General features: G+C 42.4%; 1 protein-coding gene across 4 annotated transcripts in view; it reads right to left on the bottom strand.

Moving 5' to 3' along the window:
- The window catches only part of CAMTA1 (calmodulin binding transcription activator 1), a 796,995-nt gene that overhangs the window by 735,150 nt on the left and 45,114 nt on the right, over positions 1 to 16,731 (bottom strand). Inside the window, exon 3 of one of the 4 annotated variants that reach the window (XR_002774238.1) lies at positions 12,535 to 12,817. The exons of the other annotated variants lie outside the window; for them this stretch is intronic. The gene's annotated coding sequence lies outside the window, so the exon portion shown is untranslated. Of the gene's footprint in view, positions 1 to 12,534; positions 12,818 to 16,731 lie in introns of those variants that run through there. 4 annotated transcript variants of the gene reach the window in all.

Raw genomic sequence — 16,731 nt, 5'->3', positions numbered from 1 at the left:
GTGACTTCAGCTACTACAAAACAAACAACTACTCCTTCCACACACGAGGCATCCAAGAACATAAGGTTCACAAGCACATGGCTCAAAATGGGCTCATCTTCCTGAATACCGAGACTTAAAGGATTTTTTAGATTAATTTTTGTGACATTTTTGGTTAATCTTAATACTGCAGGAAACAAACTAAAGGGAACTGAAGGTAAATTTAAACTTGACAAAAGGCATCGAGGCAGCTGTGTCCCTTTCTCTGTGGGCTGGAATGAACAGCACACACTACCCACATCAACAGCAGGAGGGGCACGTGTGCGGCAGGCATGTTCCTGTCTACTCTTTCAAAATATTGTACTTTTCCCTGGCCCAGGAGGCTGAAAAATATCTTTCTGACATCATTATCAAGTTTCATTAATCTTTAAAGGCACATTAACGGATCAAAGCCAAACAAACAAACACATATACATATACATAGATAAATTTTCTGCATGGTAAAAAGCTCCTGATATCTGCCCCTACAGAGGGTCACTCCAAGGGCAGGCAGATTTTTTTCTGCCTATATCGTGTAGGACTGTTTCAACTTACTAAATGTCAGCTTCTGCAGGGATTCAAACACAATTATGATTGTTAACTACAAGCATATGAGGAATTTGTCCACGTATTTCTAAATCAAAACAGACTTCTAAAGATCTGCCAAAATAAAAATAAAAAACTAAAGTGTATTTTTTTTTTTCTGGCTAATAAAAAAAAATTGCTTGTAATGAGTTGCCCACATTCTTTTATTTTTAAAGACAAAGTCTCACTTTGTCACCCTGGGTAGAGTACCGTGACGTCATAGCTCACAGCAACCTCAAACTCTTAGGCTCAAGGGATTCTCTTGCCTCAACCACCCAAATAGCTGGGACTACAGGCACCTGCCACAACACCCGGCCATTTTTTGTCATTGCCATTGTTTTTTAGCAGGCCCGGGCCAGGTTCAAACCCACCAGCCCCAGTGCATGTGGCCAGTGCCCTAACCACTGAGCTACGGGCACCCAGCCCCCACAGTTCTTGAGATACCATCTCAGCGGTCTGTGAAGCCTGTGTAAGCATGTCTCTGTCACCTCTCCAGCTGCCTGCCAAGTCCCTCGTGCCCTGCCCTCTGTTGTGCCACTGGTTCCTTGCCCCCCTGTCCCCTCAGTGTGCTCAACTCCTTTCTACACCGTCCTGCTGCCGTGGAATGATGGTCGCTCCCCACTTGTTTTCCTTTGCATCTCAGTTTCACGTCATTTCAGTTTTGTTTCTGTGGGGGAAACTCCCCACCCCCTTTCAGGGGCTGTGAGGAGCCTGTCCACATATTGCTTCACTGTGTGCATCATGCTCCAAGTCACTTGTTCTACATCAGAATTGTGCCCCAAACACGGCTGAGACCTTCCCCTGCTCGTCTCCGTGCATTCCTGTTACCTGTACTGAGCCTGCCTTGGAGTAGGGGCTGGAGTAAGTTTTCGTATTTCCTTTTTTTTTTGAGACAGAGTCTTACTATGTTGCCCTGGGTAGAGTGCCGGAGTGTCACAGCTCACGGCAACCTCAGACTCTTGGGCTTAAGCGTTTCTCTTGCCTCAGCCTCCCAAGTAGCTGGGACGACAGGCGTCTGCCACAATGCCCGGCTATTTTAAGAGCCAGGTCTTGCTCTTCTCAGGCTATCTACCTGCCTCAGCCTCCCAGCGTGCTAGGATGGGTTAATACTTTCACTCATGAAAGGCCTTCTGTAAGAAAATAAAACCCAACCCAAAACTGCCATTTGGGGAGGGTTCTGTCAAAATTTTGAGTTTGTGTCCTGATATTTTACTGTGACTCAGAAATCTTGCCCCCAAAACCCAGGAGGTGCCACTTGGACTTAAAATGAGTCAAGAGCAATCCCTCAGAATGTCACAGATGCTTTGAGAAGTAGGATAAGATCATGGTCAAAAGGGCTCCCCCCACTCCCTCTGCAAGCCTGCTCCCTCATAAAGAATCATAGTGGTCTTAGATCCACACAATCCTGCCTCTCTGTTCTTTGACCCACTTAGCCTGTGACAATCCATGATCTCAAGCTACACCCCATGGCCATCCATGCTGTCCAGGGTGGCAGCCATGAGCCACATGCAGACATTGAGCACCTGAAATGTGCCTAGTCCAGATAAGGATGTGCTGGAAATATAAACTTCAAAGACTTGGTACCAAAAATATGTAATATGCCTCAATAATTTTTTTTTGTAGTTTTTGGCCAGGGCTGGGTTTGAACCCGCCACCGCCGGCATACAGGGCTGGCGCCATACTCCTTTGAGCCACAGGTGCTGCCCTGCCTCAATAATTTTTATACTGATTACACATTCACATAATTTAGATACTGGGTTAAATAAAAGACAGGGTATCCCAAAAGCTGCCCCTAAAGTTGTCATTCATAGGGAAAGTAGAAAACTGTAGCTAAGTGTACATTTACAAAATAGTCATTAGAAAATTTTACAAAGAGGTGGCCAACATGTAGGGAGTATTTAGTAAATATCTTGTAAAATTTTGTAAATAAAGGTACATCTAGCTACAATTTCTCATTTTTCCCTATGTATGGTAACACTAGGGGTGACTTGAGGACACCCTGTATACAAGGTCTGACAATTAAGTTTGTGAACTTGCTGTTATGCACTTACACTGGCAGCACTGTACATACAACTTGGTATGGCTTCATAACCTTGTAGACATGGGTCATTATGAAAGCTCTGAGATACACAAAAATCAAGAAACAGAGAATCGGTGTGAATGGAAACAAAGCCCTCCTAGCAACACCAATAAACTAAGTTGAAACTTCCACAGGTGAATCAGAAAGGATGCTGTTAAATGCCTTTCTTGGAAGTGACATAATGCACCACAGCACAGTTTGTCTCAAAACTTTCGTAGTGACCGCACACGCCAGTGTCTCACAGTGTGCTTGTCCTGAAATGTGATGTCTTGCTGAGTGGCGTTCATTACTGCTTATGCATGTTTTTGTGTGCCATCAAGAATGTCAAAGCTTGAATTAGAACAATGAACAAACACTAAATTTCTTGTTAAACTTGGCAAGAGTGGAAGTGAAATGACAGGCATGTTAGTCCAAGTTTATGAGAATAACGCCACAAAGAAAACAGCAGTACAAATGGATTAAACGTCTTCCTCAGGAGGGAAAGTGTCACTGATGAAGAGAGGTCAAGGCAGCCAGTAACAAGCAGAACTGATGAGAACACTGCAAAACCTCATGGAACTGTGTGTCAAAATCATCAGGTGACTGTAGAGAAGCCCAGCAAACCAACCCTAACTGAAAATGTTGGCAGAGAAAGGCGTGTGCAAAAATGGTCCTCACCCGAGCACTGTCCGGGAAGGTGTTCTCAGCCAGCGAACGAGTCGCTGTACTGGAACACCCCCCAACACTCACCTAATGTGGACCCCAGTGGCTTTTTTCTTTACCCAAAGATAAGGGAAATACTGAAAGCAAGACATTTTAGTGACATTCAAGACATCAAGGGTAATACAACAGCTCTAATGGCCATTCCAGAAAGGAGTTCCAAAATTGCTTTGAAGGACAGCGTAGGCGCTGCTGTCGGTGCACAGCTTTCCAAGATCACTTCGAAGGCGACCACAGTGACATCCAGCAATGAGGTGTGCAGCACTTTTCCTAGGATGAGTTTGTGAACTTAAACGTCGTATCTTGTATTACTAAAATTTAACTTCTTTCTTTTTACTTTTTTAAAATATAGCTACTAGGACATTAAAAATTGCACATGTGGCTCACCTGACATGACTACTGGACAGCACTGCCTTAGACCTTACCACTACCCTAACTGCACCCCACCATGCTATTCATTTCAAGCGCCCCACTCTATGACTATCCCAAGTTTAAAAATTCCTTGAATCCACTGACTCCATAAACTCTTGCTAGCACTCAACTCCTCCTGCCTCTCCTTTGCTCCTCGTGTGGCTTAGACTAGATGCTCGATCCTCGCATCGACTCTTCTGCAGCGCTCAACTCCCCCCTCCCTCCGCTGTACTCACCATATCCTAATCCCAGGTTAAATCCAACTCCCTGCCCTCTGCTGGCCTGCACTTAGGCTGGGGAACCCCTTCAGAGCACCAGCTCCACCTCCTATCCTCCCACTTCCACTCACCAGCTGGGACTGGGCTTCTATCCTCACCATTTCACTCACACAGCTCTTATCAAAGTCACCAATGCCTGGCACACTGCCAAACCCACACTGAATCCTCAGGCTGTATCCTGCTATGAAACACACGCTTCCAGGACACCCCGTCTCCTGCTTTCCTTCGCTAGTAAAACCCTCATTCTCCTTTGGTTCCTTTTCTTATCTCTTTCCCCTAAAGGTTGTGTGCCCCAGGGTTCCATGTCTCAACTTCTCTATGCCATGTATTCCCTAAGGATTTCACCCAGTCCCATGGCTTAAAGAATCCCCTGTAAAGTACTCAGAAGTCTAGCTCTAACCTTGGCCTTCCTCTGAGTTACAGACTCGAACATATGACAGCCTATTCAACACCTGGCCTCCCAACACATGTCCAACATATAACTCCTGCGTTCTCCTCACTCCTCCTCCCCAACCTGCTGCTCCCATGATCTTCCCAATCTCAGCTGCGGGGAAGTACATTTTTCCAGTTATTCAGTACAAAAGCACTGCCACCAGCCCTAACTCCTCCTGAGTACTCTACCCATTCTTCCTCTAAAACATACCCACATCTGACCACCTCTTACTGCCCTGTCTAAGCCACCATCAGCTCTTGCAACACCTCCTCACTCGTCCTGTTTCTCTCCTTATCTCCCAAGCCTAGGAGCAGCAAACCTTCTTTGCACAGGGCTGGATAGTAAATATTTCAGCCTCTGCAGGCCATATGGTCTCTGTCACAGCCACTCAACTTGGCTGCTGCAGCTCAAAAGCAGCCTCAGATCACACACAAATGAATACAGCTTTTATTCCAACTAATGGGAACTGAAGTGGACACTGAAATTTAAATTCCATTTAATTTTCATCTTACACAAAATATTATTATTAATGTTTTTCCAACCATTTAAAAATGTAAAAAGACTTTTTAACTTGCTGGCTGTACAGAAATAGGTGGTGGGCCAGATCTGGACTCTGGGCTGTGGTCTGTTGACCCTGACCTAGACTATTCACTACACTGAAGGGATCTTTTTCATGTCCTTTTCATACTCAAAATCTCTCAGATGGTTTTCCTTCTCCTTCCGTACAATCAAAAGGATGGACAATGCGATGCCCCAGGGATATTGCCCTTGCCGCCTCACCTCCTGCTTCCCCACCCCACTCACTGTGCAGTGACACTGGCTCCTTGCTGTCCTCCCAACTTCTCCTGTGCCACTGTCAAACCTGCACCTACCTTGGGGCCTTTGCTTTTGCTGTTCCCTCTGCTTACTGCTTCAACTCCCCCCTCCAGGTACCCACATGGTTCACCGGGTTGCTTCCTTCAAATCACCTTTTGGTTATGAGACACCTGCTCAGGGCCCCCTAATGACAACGTGCACAGGAAGACACAGACATCCAGGAACCCAAACTGTGTACTCTGCTTCACTGTACTTCATCACACTCACTATCACTGACATTTATTTCCTTATTTAGAAACAAACAGCACTGTAAAAGCATGGAATCTGGAGTTAGGACACCTCGGTTAGACACCCCCAGCACACTCTAGCTGTATGAGACTGAGCAAGTTAATTCAACTTCTCTGTATCTTGGTTTCCTCATTTGTGAAATGAAGGTAATAATACCATCTCCTTCCTCAAAGTGTTCTGAAGAGTGAATGAGTTCATAAATGTAACTGGCGTATACAAGCACTCGATTACTATTATTTATTTTATCAGAAAATAAGCTCTTCAAAGGGAATGACATGGTTTTGTTTACTGCTTTATTCCAGATACCTAGGACAGTGCCTAACACTAGGCAGTCAATAAATGTTTACTGAACAAATGGAGAAATACCTGAACTGAAGTAATTCTGGGGTGAGTACAACACTCCACCTCTCTTTTATCATCACACAGATATTGGGTAGGACAAAAGCTTTCTTAAAACCCCCTACAGAAAGAGAAATAAAAAGCCTACCATTCCAGACTGGTCTGCTCATGCTTCTCCTCTCTATGGAGAGGCAAACCTATTGTTTACCTTGAAGCAAGGTGTAACTGGTGCTCTGAGGAACAGTAGTTTCGTGTTATGAGTAAGAAGCCTCCTGCAATCTAACACTGTGTTGTATACTCCAAGGTTACATGTTCAGGTCTTAACCAAATGAGAGAAGAAATAGATTTCATGGTCGGTCAGGTTCAAATTCTGCATGTAAAATGCCAACTTAATACCTACTAGCACAATTCTAGTCTTAAAACAATATTTTCTGAACACAATCACAAAAGACTGTTTATTCAAAGCAGCTTACATTTAATTGGCTTCTTCTAAAACCAAAGAACATCTCACCAAATAACAGAAATCTTCCCCAGCACAGGTAATTAAGAACAGGAGCAGATAGACTGCACCTATCTGTGCAGGAAACATTTCCACCCACCTGTGAGACACAAGCCCCACTCAGAAGGTATCTGAGGTCTCGTGTGTGGGTCTGGCCTGCCTCCTTACACTTACACACGTATTTCTCCTAGGGTGGCTGTGTTTGACATGTGATGGTATTGAGATAAGTTAAAATACTTTCAGGCTCTAGCATGTTACATGGTCTTTTAACTTGAAGATGCTCATATACATCCCAGTGTAAAGCAGGCTCTTTCTCAAATAGAAGCTCTATTGCCTTTAAAAGCAGCACGGGGATGGAGTAAGGTCACTCACTACTCAGCAAAGCAGAAACTGCTCTCCTAACTTGTAAGCTAAAACACTTCACTCAAAGAATGAGTATCTTTGGCACTGGGTGAGTCCCAAGAGGACGAGGAGAACTACAGAGGACCTTACCACCTGCCTCCCCCCACCCACTGCTCTGGCCTCTTGCTGATGCAACCAGACAAGGGTCTGGGGTTCGTAGGTGAAGCTCCCCAAGAAGTGTAAGATCTGAGATAAGCTGTCTTCTGTCACCTCCTGCGGATTTTTTTTAACTTCTGCACTTGATTGACCATTCAGGTCACTATCACATGGCAGAGAGGGCCTGCATGAAACAGACGACATAAGCCACACCTCAATCCCACACTGCTTTACAGTGGCAAGACCTGAAAAATCATGATGGTGCTCTACTTAATACTGTATTTAGCTGATGATCCTAAATAACACTTTGTCAGCTTTTGTGAACTAGCACAAAACCACATGCCTTGTGATCTCCCAGCTGGGCAGTGGTAATGCCCTTGACTTGAGGCTTCAAAGCTCGGGGTGGGATATAACTTGGATGTATTGTCTTTCATTTCCAACTGCAATGATTATCCCTGGATTTGGCATCACACAGAGTGCTACCAAAATTAGATTATGGTTAGTTAATACGACTACTTATCCCCTTTGGTGCACCACCGAATGCTGCTACTCTCGGCTTTTGCTTGTTTGCAAGATGGAAAAGCCATGGCTGTTTGGTTTACAGGATGCAAGGGTAAGAAACATCTGCCTGGTCTGGTATTTCTTTAATTAAAACTTTAATTACAAATATATCTCAGCACAGATAGGTGCAGTCTATCTGCTCCTGTTCTTAATTACCTGGGCTAATGTGAAAATAAAAGAGCTGACGTTTGCTGAGTGTCTACTATGTGGGTGAACTTCGGCCAGGTGTGCCAAGGTGAACCAGAGCAGCTACAGCCAACCCTGAATCAAACCTTCCCTCTACCAGTCCTCTCTCACCCTTACAAAAAAGTTACTATCACTGAGCTCTCTGCTTTGGAAAAATGAAGGGCTGAGAGGAGTAAAATACACAAAAGGATCCATTCATTCAGAAGGCAGACGGGCTGCATACTCAAACCTGAATAATCAAAGTTTTGTGGCTGGTACACATGATAGTCTAGCACATGGCATTTTTCTGAACTGACCCGAAGATGTGAGTGAAAAGTGGAAAATCTAGTCTAAACCCTCTGATTCTGAGGTGTGTCACATGCGCCATGGTAACCACAGCCACAGTTGCCCAGGGAAACAACAACACAAATGAGAACACACTGAGGACATTCTCCATTATTCCCCGACTGCGCAGCAATTCTGTGGCAGACTTCTTCACTAACTCCCTTTCTAGCTAGGGCAGGTTTTCATGGAGAAATGACAAAAAATACCCTTCCAGACCTTCACTGCGTACTTCTCAATCTCCTCAAAAACCTCAAGCAGGGTTAGATGTCATCAGAACAGACTACAGACTCCCAAGGCAGCCCACGCAGCAGTGCCAAGGCCACCCTGGCAGTGTCTAGAGCACACACAGCCCCCAGCCTGCACACCAAACAGGCTCTCTCTGCCTGCCCTCCAATTCGCACTAACCTTGTACCATTTGTTTTCGTGGGGAGCAGGGGCCTGGGGAGAAGAACACAGGAGGAAGATGGCTTGACTGTCTCTCCACTATTCCTAGAGGCCAACAGTTAATCACAGGCAGCTAGCTATCCTGTCACCTTCGCCCTGCTCTACCCACCCCAACACACACTCAGTTAAGGTGCTGGAAGAGAAGGCAGGACTGGACCGGCAGTGGGCAGCAAAGCAGCACCTTCCCCTGTCAGGAGTGGGTTCCTCATTACCCAACACAAGGGGGCTAACCCAGATAGCCTCAGACCTTCCAGCTCAAAGAACTATGCAACAGGTATGCTAAAAGCCTGATACATGTGGCCCCTACAACAGTCCCAAATCATCCTACTGTTCAACATTCTATACTGGTCAGAGGCAGAAGCCTGGCATTTCCCTATGTATCTAAATCCATGATGCTAAATCAGCTAAGATTTTCAAGATAAACCACCCAAGTTAGGGTAGATGATTGTTGTCAGCGGCACAACTAAGCTGGCCCACAAAGACCCATTTTAACTTGTACAATGTACCCAACTATAGAATTAATAGCACTGACCCACATTCTAGAGGCATAGATCTATATGTGCATGAAATATTTATTTATTTTTCTTCTTGTTAATAAAATAAACTTCCCATATTTCTAAACCTACCAATCGATGATTCTCTGCTAGAACAAGATCAGAGTCTTGGGGATGGGGAGGGACATATTTTTAAAAGTCCCTGTTTTTAAAAAGCTGTCACGTGATTCTGCATGAGCAGCCAGCACTGAGGAAGCTGCTGCTAACAAGTCACATGTACGCCGAGTCCCACAGACTGCCGCACCGGTGACAGAAACGTCCTGGTAGTGAGTGTGGAGGACTGCTGGGGCCAGCCACAAACACCTTCCTAAGTGAGGCTGCTCTTGTGTTAAGACATCTGATGGCCAAGGAACAACAATGCATATAGCTGATGCTGATACCTCTGCAACCAGAATGCCAGAAATGTTTCTCATGAATGGTTCAACCAGGTTGGCAGCTCAATGCAGAGTGGCAGCGTCATGAGAAGTGTGGCACCTGGTCTAGCGCCACCTCTGCAATTTACTAGTAGGAGCCTGGAGAGTTTATTTAACCTCTCTGAGCCCGGCATTCACACCTGCAAAAGGAGGCTAATGCACCACATACCTCCAAGGTCAATCTGAATGACTTACCTCGGTTCTAGTATGGAAAGCACTGGGGTGAGTATGTGGTGAGTGTTCTTACACACATGAGGAAAGCAGTAACATCCCTTCCCCCAACTCAGCACTGAAAGGACACTAAAGCTTCCCTCAGCTGAGCAAAAATCTCTAAACAGTTCAAGACTTCTGACTCCTTGAAGGCTAGCTACACAGTTTACCCGGAGTAAAAGAGAGCAAGTAAGGCTCACAGGTAAAAGACGGGTCTCTCCCTCAGCTCTTTTTCCTTGTATCTCCACAGCCAAAAATAGCTAAAACAAAAGAACCTGTCTACAGAGTACTAAGGAGCTATTCGTGATCTAAACTTTTCTTCCTAAGAGATTAAAAGCCCAGATTTAACTTTACACACCTGAACTTGCCTCTGTTTTAGAAGAGCTTAATTACCATAAAATATTCAGTTCCTCTCTCTAAGCATCCAAGGGTCTCTAAGTCAATGCTAGAAGACAAACAGGGGAATGCTTTAAAGTATAATTTTCAATAAGATGCACACACACCCCCAGCCCCTTGGGAGGACTTTCCGGGCAGGCTCACCACATGGCAGGTGCTGCTCTAAGTGCTTCCATGTTATCAATTCAGCTAAAACTCAACATGACCCTCTGAGTGGGTACTATTATTATCACTCCCAATTTAAAGAGGGGAAACTCAGGCAGAGAGAAGTTGGGTGATTTCCTGTAGTCAGACCACTTGCAAGAGACCAAGGTAAGATTCCAACAAGGCAGCCTGGCCCCCAAGCCCAGGGGATCCACTACTACCTCTCAGCACAGCAGCTGTGACTGCCAAAGCACACCACGGGATGAGGTTCAGCCTCAAAAGCATCTTTCCTCTGAGTTCACAGTGTGTTTGTCATAGTGTTTCATTTATCTCCCTACCCTAAAAAGCAAGTAGGAGACATACAATACCTACATTTCACAGAGGATAAAACAGAAGTAGCGGCAATGAAAAGTATTATAAATTCCTATATTTTAAGTCAAACTACTAATTTCACTATTTTATACAAAGTGATAATCTTTTGAAGTCTTTCTGCTTAGATATTTCAGTTTTGTGTAACTACCTCAGCAGATGCTAATGACATATCCAAAGACTTCAATAGTCCAAACCAGGCTTTCTGACTCTCCGACAAGAATTTTCACAATGCGTCATGCTTACACATACAATACCCATGTGGCGTACAACCTACTAAAAGCCCTGAATACTAATCAAATAAGCAGTGCCCGCTGATCAGTGTTAAATGTGTCCACGTACTAGCTTGCTTAGAAAAATTAGGTTATATTAAAATGTATTAAGCAGAAAACCTTAAAGGAAATTAATCTACTAGCAAAATAAAATACGACAATAAAAACATTTATTTTCTGTACCTACTAGTATCTCTTCAGCTCCTACTGGACTTACTATGTCTGTCTCATGAGTAGATGAGGGCCCCAGAGAGCAGACTCTGTCAACAGGGAGTGTGTGACTCCCCTGGGGACTCTCAGAGGCTGGCTGGAACCTGGCTACTTGAGCAAGAAGAGCACAGCCCACAAGCATTCACTGTCCCTTGCAGGCCTGTGACTCTCCATACCATCCACTCAGACACCATTCCGTTAGTGCTGGGGAAACATGGCATCAGAGGAACAAATAAAGGACACACGTAGGGCAAAAAAAAGTCTTTGGAGGTCTAGAAAACATTCCAGCACAAATGGTTTGTTTTTTTTTTTTAAAAATCACCTTAAAATTCAAGGTTCAGCAAGTAAGTTGCTCTTGACTACTGGGGATATTATAATCACTGGAGCTTTATCATCAGTGGATGTTTTACCTGTTTGAATCTCTCAGCTCTGATATTTTGCAATTCTGTGAAAAGAAGAAATACCCAACAGGCCAAAGGCAGCTCTCCAGGTATGTAAGTATAATAGGCAAAGACAAGCTCAGGAGCCTGAGCAAGTGTTGACGAGAGTTCCATCACCAGTGAACAGCTAACCACGACTAATTTTAATTTGTGGTTCTAATGAATGATATAAACTTTTATAGGTATCAACAAAGCTCAGAGAGGACTTAAATCCATTTCAGTGCTCATTTAGCAGCTTCAGCTGTGTGCAATTAAAACATCAGCATTAAATGTTAGCGAATAAAATAATGAGACACTTAAAAAGTAATCTGTGCTTCAGTGGGCCATGCTGAGAGAATTCACATTTTTTTTTGTTTTGTTTTGTTTTTACAAGAACATGATTTCTTAGGAATATCTTGCCCATTCAAAGACTTAACTCAAGTTTGACTTTTGTTTTTGATTCTGGTTTGTTTTGCTATTAAGAATTTTCTGAAAAGAGAAATACAACAAAAATGCATTATTAGGAAAACAGTCATAAAATAGCATATGGCACAAATCAATCTTGCATGTACGGACCACCAGAGCTGTCTGACTAGGTTTCATCAGAAGCAAAAGTACATTTTTGGTCATGTTAAAATTGCTGCTTGTTCTTAATTTATGCATCGAATAAAGAAAAAAATACTGAAGGGGGGAAAAGTGAATTTTGGTAATGAGACAACTTTTTATTCTTCTAACCCTTAAATGAAATTAAAATTAAGTCTAAGCTTTTTCACCCAATAATACTTCAGAATATAAAATGTAATCTGAGGATGTAGAATGTGGCAAGTGAGACTGATAAATTCAAGTTGCTACAATTTGGGGAAGAAAGAAAAGACAAATGGCTCTGCAAAGGATGCAGTCTGTGGGGACAGTGCGGGGTCCCATGTGTGAAGGTCAGGGGCAGTGGTTTGGAGGCAGAGGGAGACGGAGTATTCTGGGTATGTGAGTTGTATGTAAACATCAAGTTAATTCACTTTGGCAAAACATAAATAGGAAAGGAAATATACCGCATGGGGAAATGCACTCATTAAACTTAAATTTTAAAAGGATGAAAACACAGATTACACTTTATTTTAAAAACTGAAATGAATTTTAATACAGAAAATGAAGACAGCATTTTGCAAATTTATCGCTCAAAGGGGTATCTCTATTTGAGGAAATCAGCGTGTTACACTTTGAGAGATGAAATGTTACAGCTTGTACACCAAAATTAAAAAATGAAATTAAATTAAAAAATGAAATGGTTACCAAGGTAATGCAGGTCAGGGGATCAAAGGTGAAGGGTCACACATTATTAAAAAGAAATCCAAAAGGACGGCTGCGTCATGATCTCTGCAAAACAAAGGAGCTCCAGTAAGTAAAACTAGTATCTCTCAGAATTGAAAATCAACCTCTTGAAAAGAAGACTCCACTGTAATTGTACACGGTCATTCCTGAGGCCGTGTAGCGCCATTTTTATTTAGGTACAAAACCACATTTTAATTACCTGTTACCAGAAAATTTTTGTAAAGACTTAACCATTCAATCACATTACAACCCCAAATATTTCCAATTTAAAGTGACTGGGAAATACTGTTATTTTAATTTGACCACACAACCTGTTTTCTGGAAATGACAGTTTGGTAAGTTGCCAGCGTATCAGAAATCTAATTTGGTCACACACAGCATGGTGAGTTTTTTTCCCTGTCCTCAAGGAATGAGTTCCAAAATTGAGTTTTTGTAAATTTGTTTCATTTGAAGTAGCTGCATAAAATTTCCATTATTGGAACATTTAGTATAACAATGTTCTAGAAGACAGCAATAAAGAGATACATGATAAAATAAATTGTGTAACTATATCTATTAAGATGGGTTCTCACATTCAACTTTCACCGCACTGGGGAAAGAAAGACATTTTAAGCAAAATAACCTGCTAGTTCTACTGGAATTACACAGAACTAATAGAGGCTTAACACAAGAACAAAGGGGGAAAGTATCTGACGGGCTTCATTTTTCAACAAATATTATTTACTCACTTTCCCCACTAACAAACTAGCTTATGTTTTTAAAAGGACAGAAAGAGCTACAGTCTTGTTTTGAAACATGAAGCTACCACCTATATCAGGACAAACTTAACATCCTGGCAATAGATAAGCACAATAATTAAGACTTATAGCAAATAATTCCAATACTCCTTTCATTAGTGAACAAAATGTGTAGTATCATAATACAATAATCTTTAGCAGGCTCTGTTCTCTGACCTCAGGGTCCAAATTCCTCAGGGCTTCCTGGACAGCAGTGTAAGTAACGGGCGGCCACACGAGAGCACAGCCACACGAGAGGACAGCCAGCCAAAGAACCTTGTCACCACTCTCTAAGGGAGAGTCCCCCTGCCACTTTCATTCTCCTACTATGGCATTACCCCACAATATCTAACACTTGAACTGACCTTCTTACAGATTCCAAATATATTTACGTATTAAAATACAGACAACTGTCCAAAAGGACTTTACTAAAAGGAACAGCATAGTCTTTCAAGTGGTTTCTGGCAATCAATAAATAAACAAACTACATAAATGCCAAGTTTTTGTTCCCTCTGATTAGGTTTTGTTAAAATAACTTGGAGAGCTTCATGCACTGGATCCAAGTGTGTTAGTGCCTTGAAGCTACATTTCTAAAAACATGGAATCTTTTTTTAAGTTGCATAGCTACTGAAAAGTAAACTAGCATTTCATTTCTCTGGAATCCTCATCTCACATAAAGTCTGTCACATATGTGTTTGTTGCTGGGAGGCACACAAGCAATTTTGAACAATACAGAAGGAATCAATACTCCATCAAAACAATGCAAACATTGTTTTAGTAACATCATTATTTAGGCCATTTCAGCATGTTTACAACAAAAGGCAAGAAGCCAGTAGTGTAATACTAGCCAAGTTTTATTTTCCCAAAATATTTTGTATAAGAAGGGAGAAAAAGTAAGCCTCTTTGGATCAAATATCTCTATGTACCTCCTTCACCACCAAAACATGGATTGATTAAATAATCTTTTCTTGACAATAAGATGATAAAGTACTTGTACATGGTTTTTTAAAGTCTCCTAATTCACTTTTAAAATTCATCAACTCATGAAAATGTTACCTCTAATTTTCCACCAGCTCAAGTCCTGCTAAAAGGTTCAGACACTAGACTACTTGATCATGGACTATCTCCAAGCAGCCAGGACCTAATCGGTGAGTGCTGAATATTATAACCAACCAAATTCCCAAAAACAATTCCATGGGGACCAGGCACAGTGGCTGAAGGCTGAGGCGGTAGGAATACTTGTGCTCAGGAGTTTGAGGCCAGGCTGAGCCAAGAGGGAGACCCTGTCTCTAATCAAAATAAAATAAAAAAAAAAAAAAAGAAAGAAAGAAAAGAAATTAGCTGGGCATTGTGGTGGGCACCTGTAGCCTCAGCTACTCAGGAGGCTGAGACAGGATCACCTGAGCCCAGGAGTTGGAGCTAGGCTGAGGCCACAGCATTCTAGCCTGGGCAACAGAGAAAGATGACACTTTGTCTCAAAAAAAAAAAAATCTATGGGGTTGAAATCAACTTCCCTACCTAAATTCTTAGAGATTCTGACAAAATGGCTCTGAATGAAATTGTGTCAATAATAGTAACACTCAAGGTGACCTTAAAAAAAAAAACTCCATGAAGAATTTAGCTAATTTTTTTAAGCAAATTTGCTGTTTGGAGAGGGGAAGGTAAAAGATACTAGGAGTTTACTATGACTCTCCTGGAATAGAATATAAATTATATTCCAGTTCATTCTAAGGAACCTGGAATATAATTTAACAAGTAAAAAGAAGACTAGAAGCCATGGAGGGGCAACACAACCCCAGGAAGCAGCTGAATCCACTTCCACAGCAACAACAATCCACTTGCTGAGACAGGGTGGGGGTGGGTTGGGGTGGGGTGGTGGGGTGTAGGAGGCACAGACTGTAAACAGCAATTACAGGTGACGTCTGCCTATGTAACCTGAAAACCGTTAAAGGGGCAGTTCTGCTTGGAATTCTTAGAAGTTATTGGGCCAGAACAGCTTTTCCCCTATCAAAGAGGCGGCCCAAGCTTCAACATTGGTTACGATGAAGCTTTCTCTTTGGAGACTCTTGTATCCTGGCCTCATTTCCAGGCCATGGACAGCAATGTCTCAGGACTCAAAATTACCCACCTTCCTTTCTCCTCCAGAAGTCTCCCTTTTCTTTAGTAAGGCCCCCAGTGAGCTAATTACTATGACTGAACTGAATTAATACACACACCAACCAGTGCATGAACTGACCGAGGGGTTTTCATTAACAAATAACCCCCCAAGTGGTAGAAGTGCAGGGTATCTTTGTATCAAAGTGTTTGGAAGCTAGTCCACCTCAGATAGACTTGTTAAGTTCCAACTCATCTCTTTCTGTAACTAGTACCTGAACTAACCAGGAAATGCTCAAAGATCCTAACCTGCCTTCCAAACTCCATCAGTGTAACTAGCATACACGCTATCCTAACCTAACATGGGCCAACTACCGCATGTGTGACTTAAGTGAAGGAAAGAAGAAACACCAAGTTTCACCTGCACACGACCATGAGTCATCAGACTTCTGACAAAGAATATTTTCCAGAGAAATTCTCACCCACATTAAGCTCTAACTATCTGGACAACATTTTATAGGGATGCCTTGACCAACAAACTCGATTTGTACTCTGTGTGAACAGGCTTTTTACCCGCTGCCAAGGAATAGCATTGATAAGCACAGGGACCTGGTTCACGTCTCAACCAAACAGACAGAGAGCAAAAAACATCATTTCTAAGAAGGTTAAATCGTAACAGAAAGGCTGCCATTTTCACCCCAAGCACATTACCTTCAAAACAAAATACATGGAAGAACTGAAAAGAAATGAAAAATAGCCAAGAAAATTCGGTCAGAGAAGCTAGGAGACAGCTGAAGAAACCCATTAAAATAAAATTCTATACATTTCACTAACTCTTTACAAACTGCTGTTAACAGTATTATTTAATGCTTTCTGCAGCAGGAACTAACCTCAGCAGTGCACTCAACGACTAAAAAGAAATACACAGCGATGGGGCAAAATTTATTACTTTTAATCTATAAATATAAATAAATAAATCACCAGAATGCTATTCAATAAAACAGACAATTCAAAATGCACTTGAGCTAAGTATACCCTCCAGTTAAGTAGGGATTATATTTTTACTCCCATTTGATGTTAGAATTCATG

This window comes from Otolemur garnettii, unplaced genomic scaffold, assembly GCF_000181295.1.
Source record: "Otolemur garnettii isolate 467f Iridium unplaced genomic scaffold, OtoGar3 scaffold00067, whole genome shotgun sequence".
NCBI classification, from domain to species: Eukaryota; Metazoa; Chordata; class Mammalia; order Primates; family Galagidae; genus Otolemur; species Otolemur garnettii.
The sequence above is the reverse complement of the archived record's forward strand: the minus strand, read 5'-3'. Positions and strand labels throughout refer to the sequence as shown.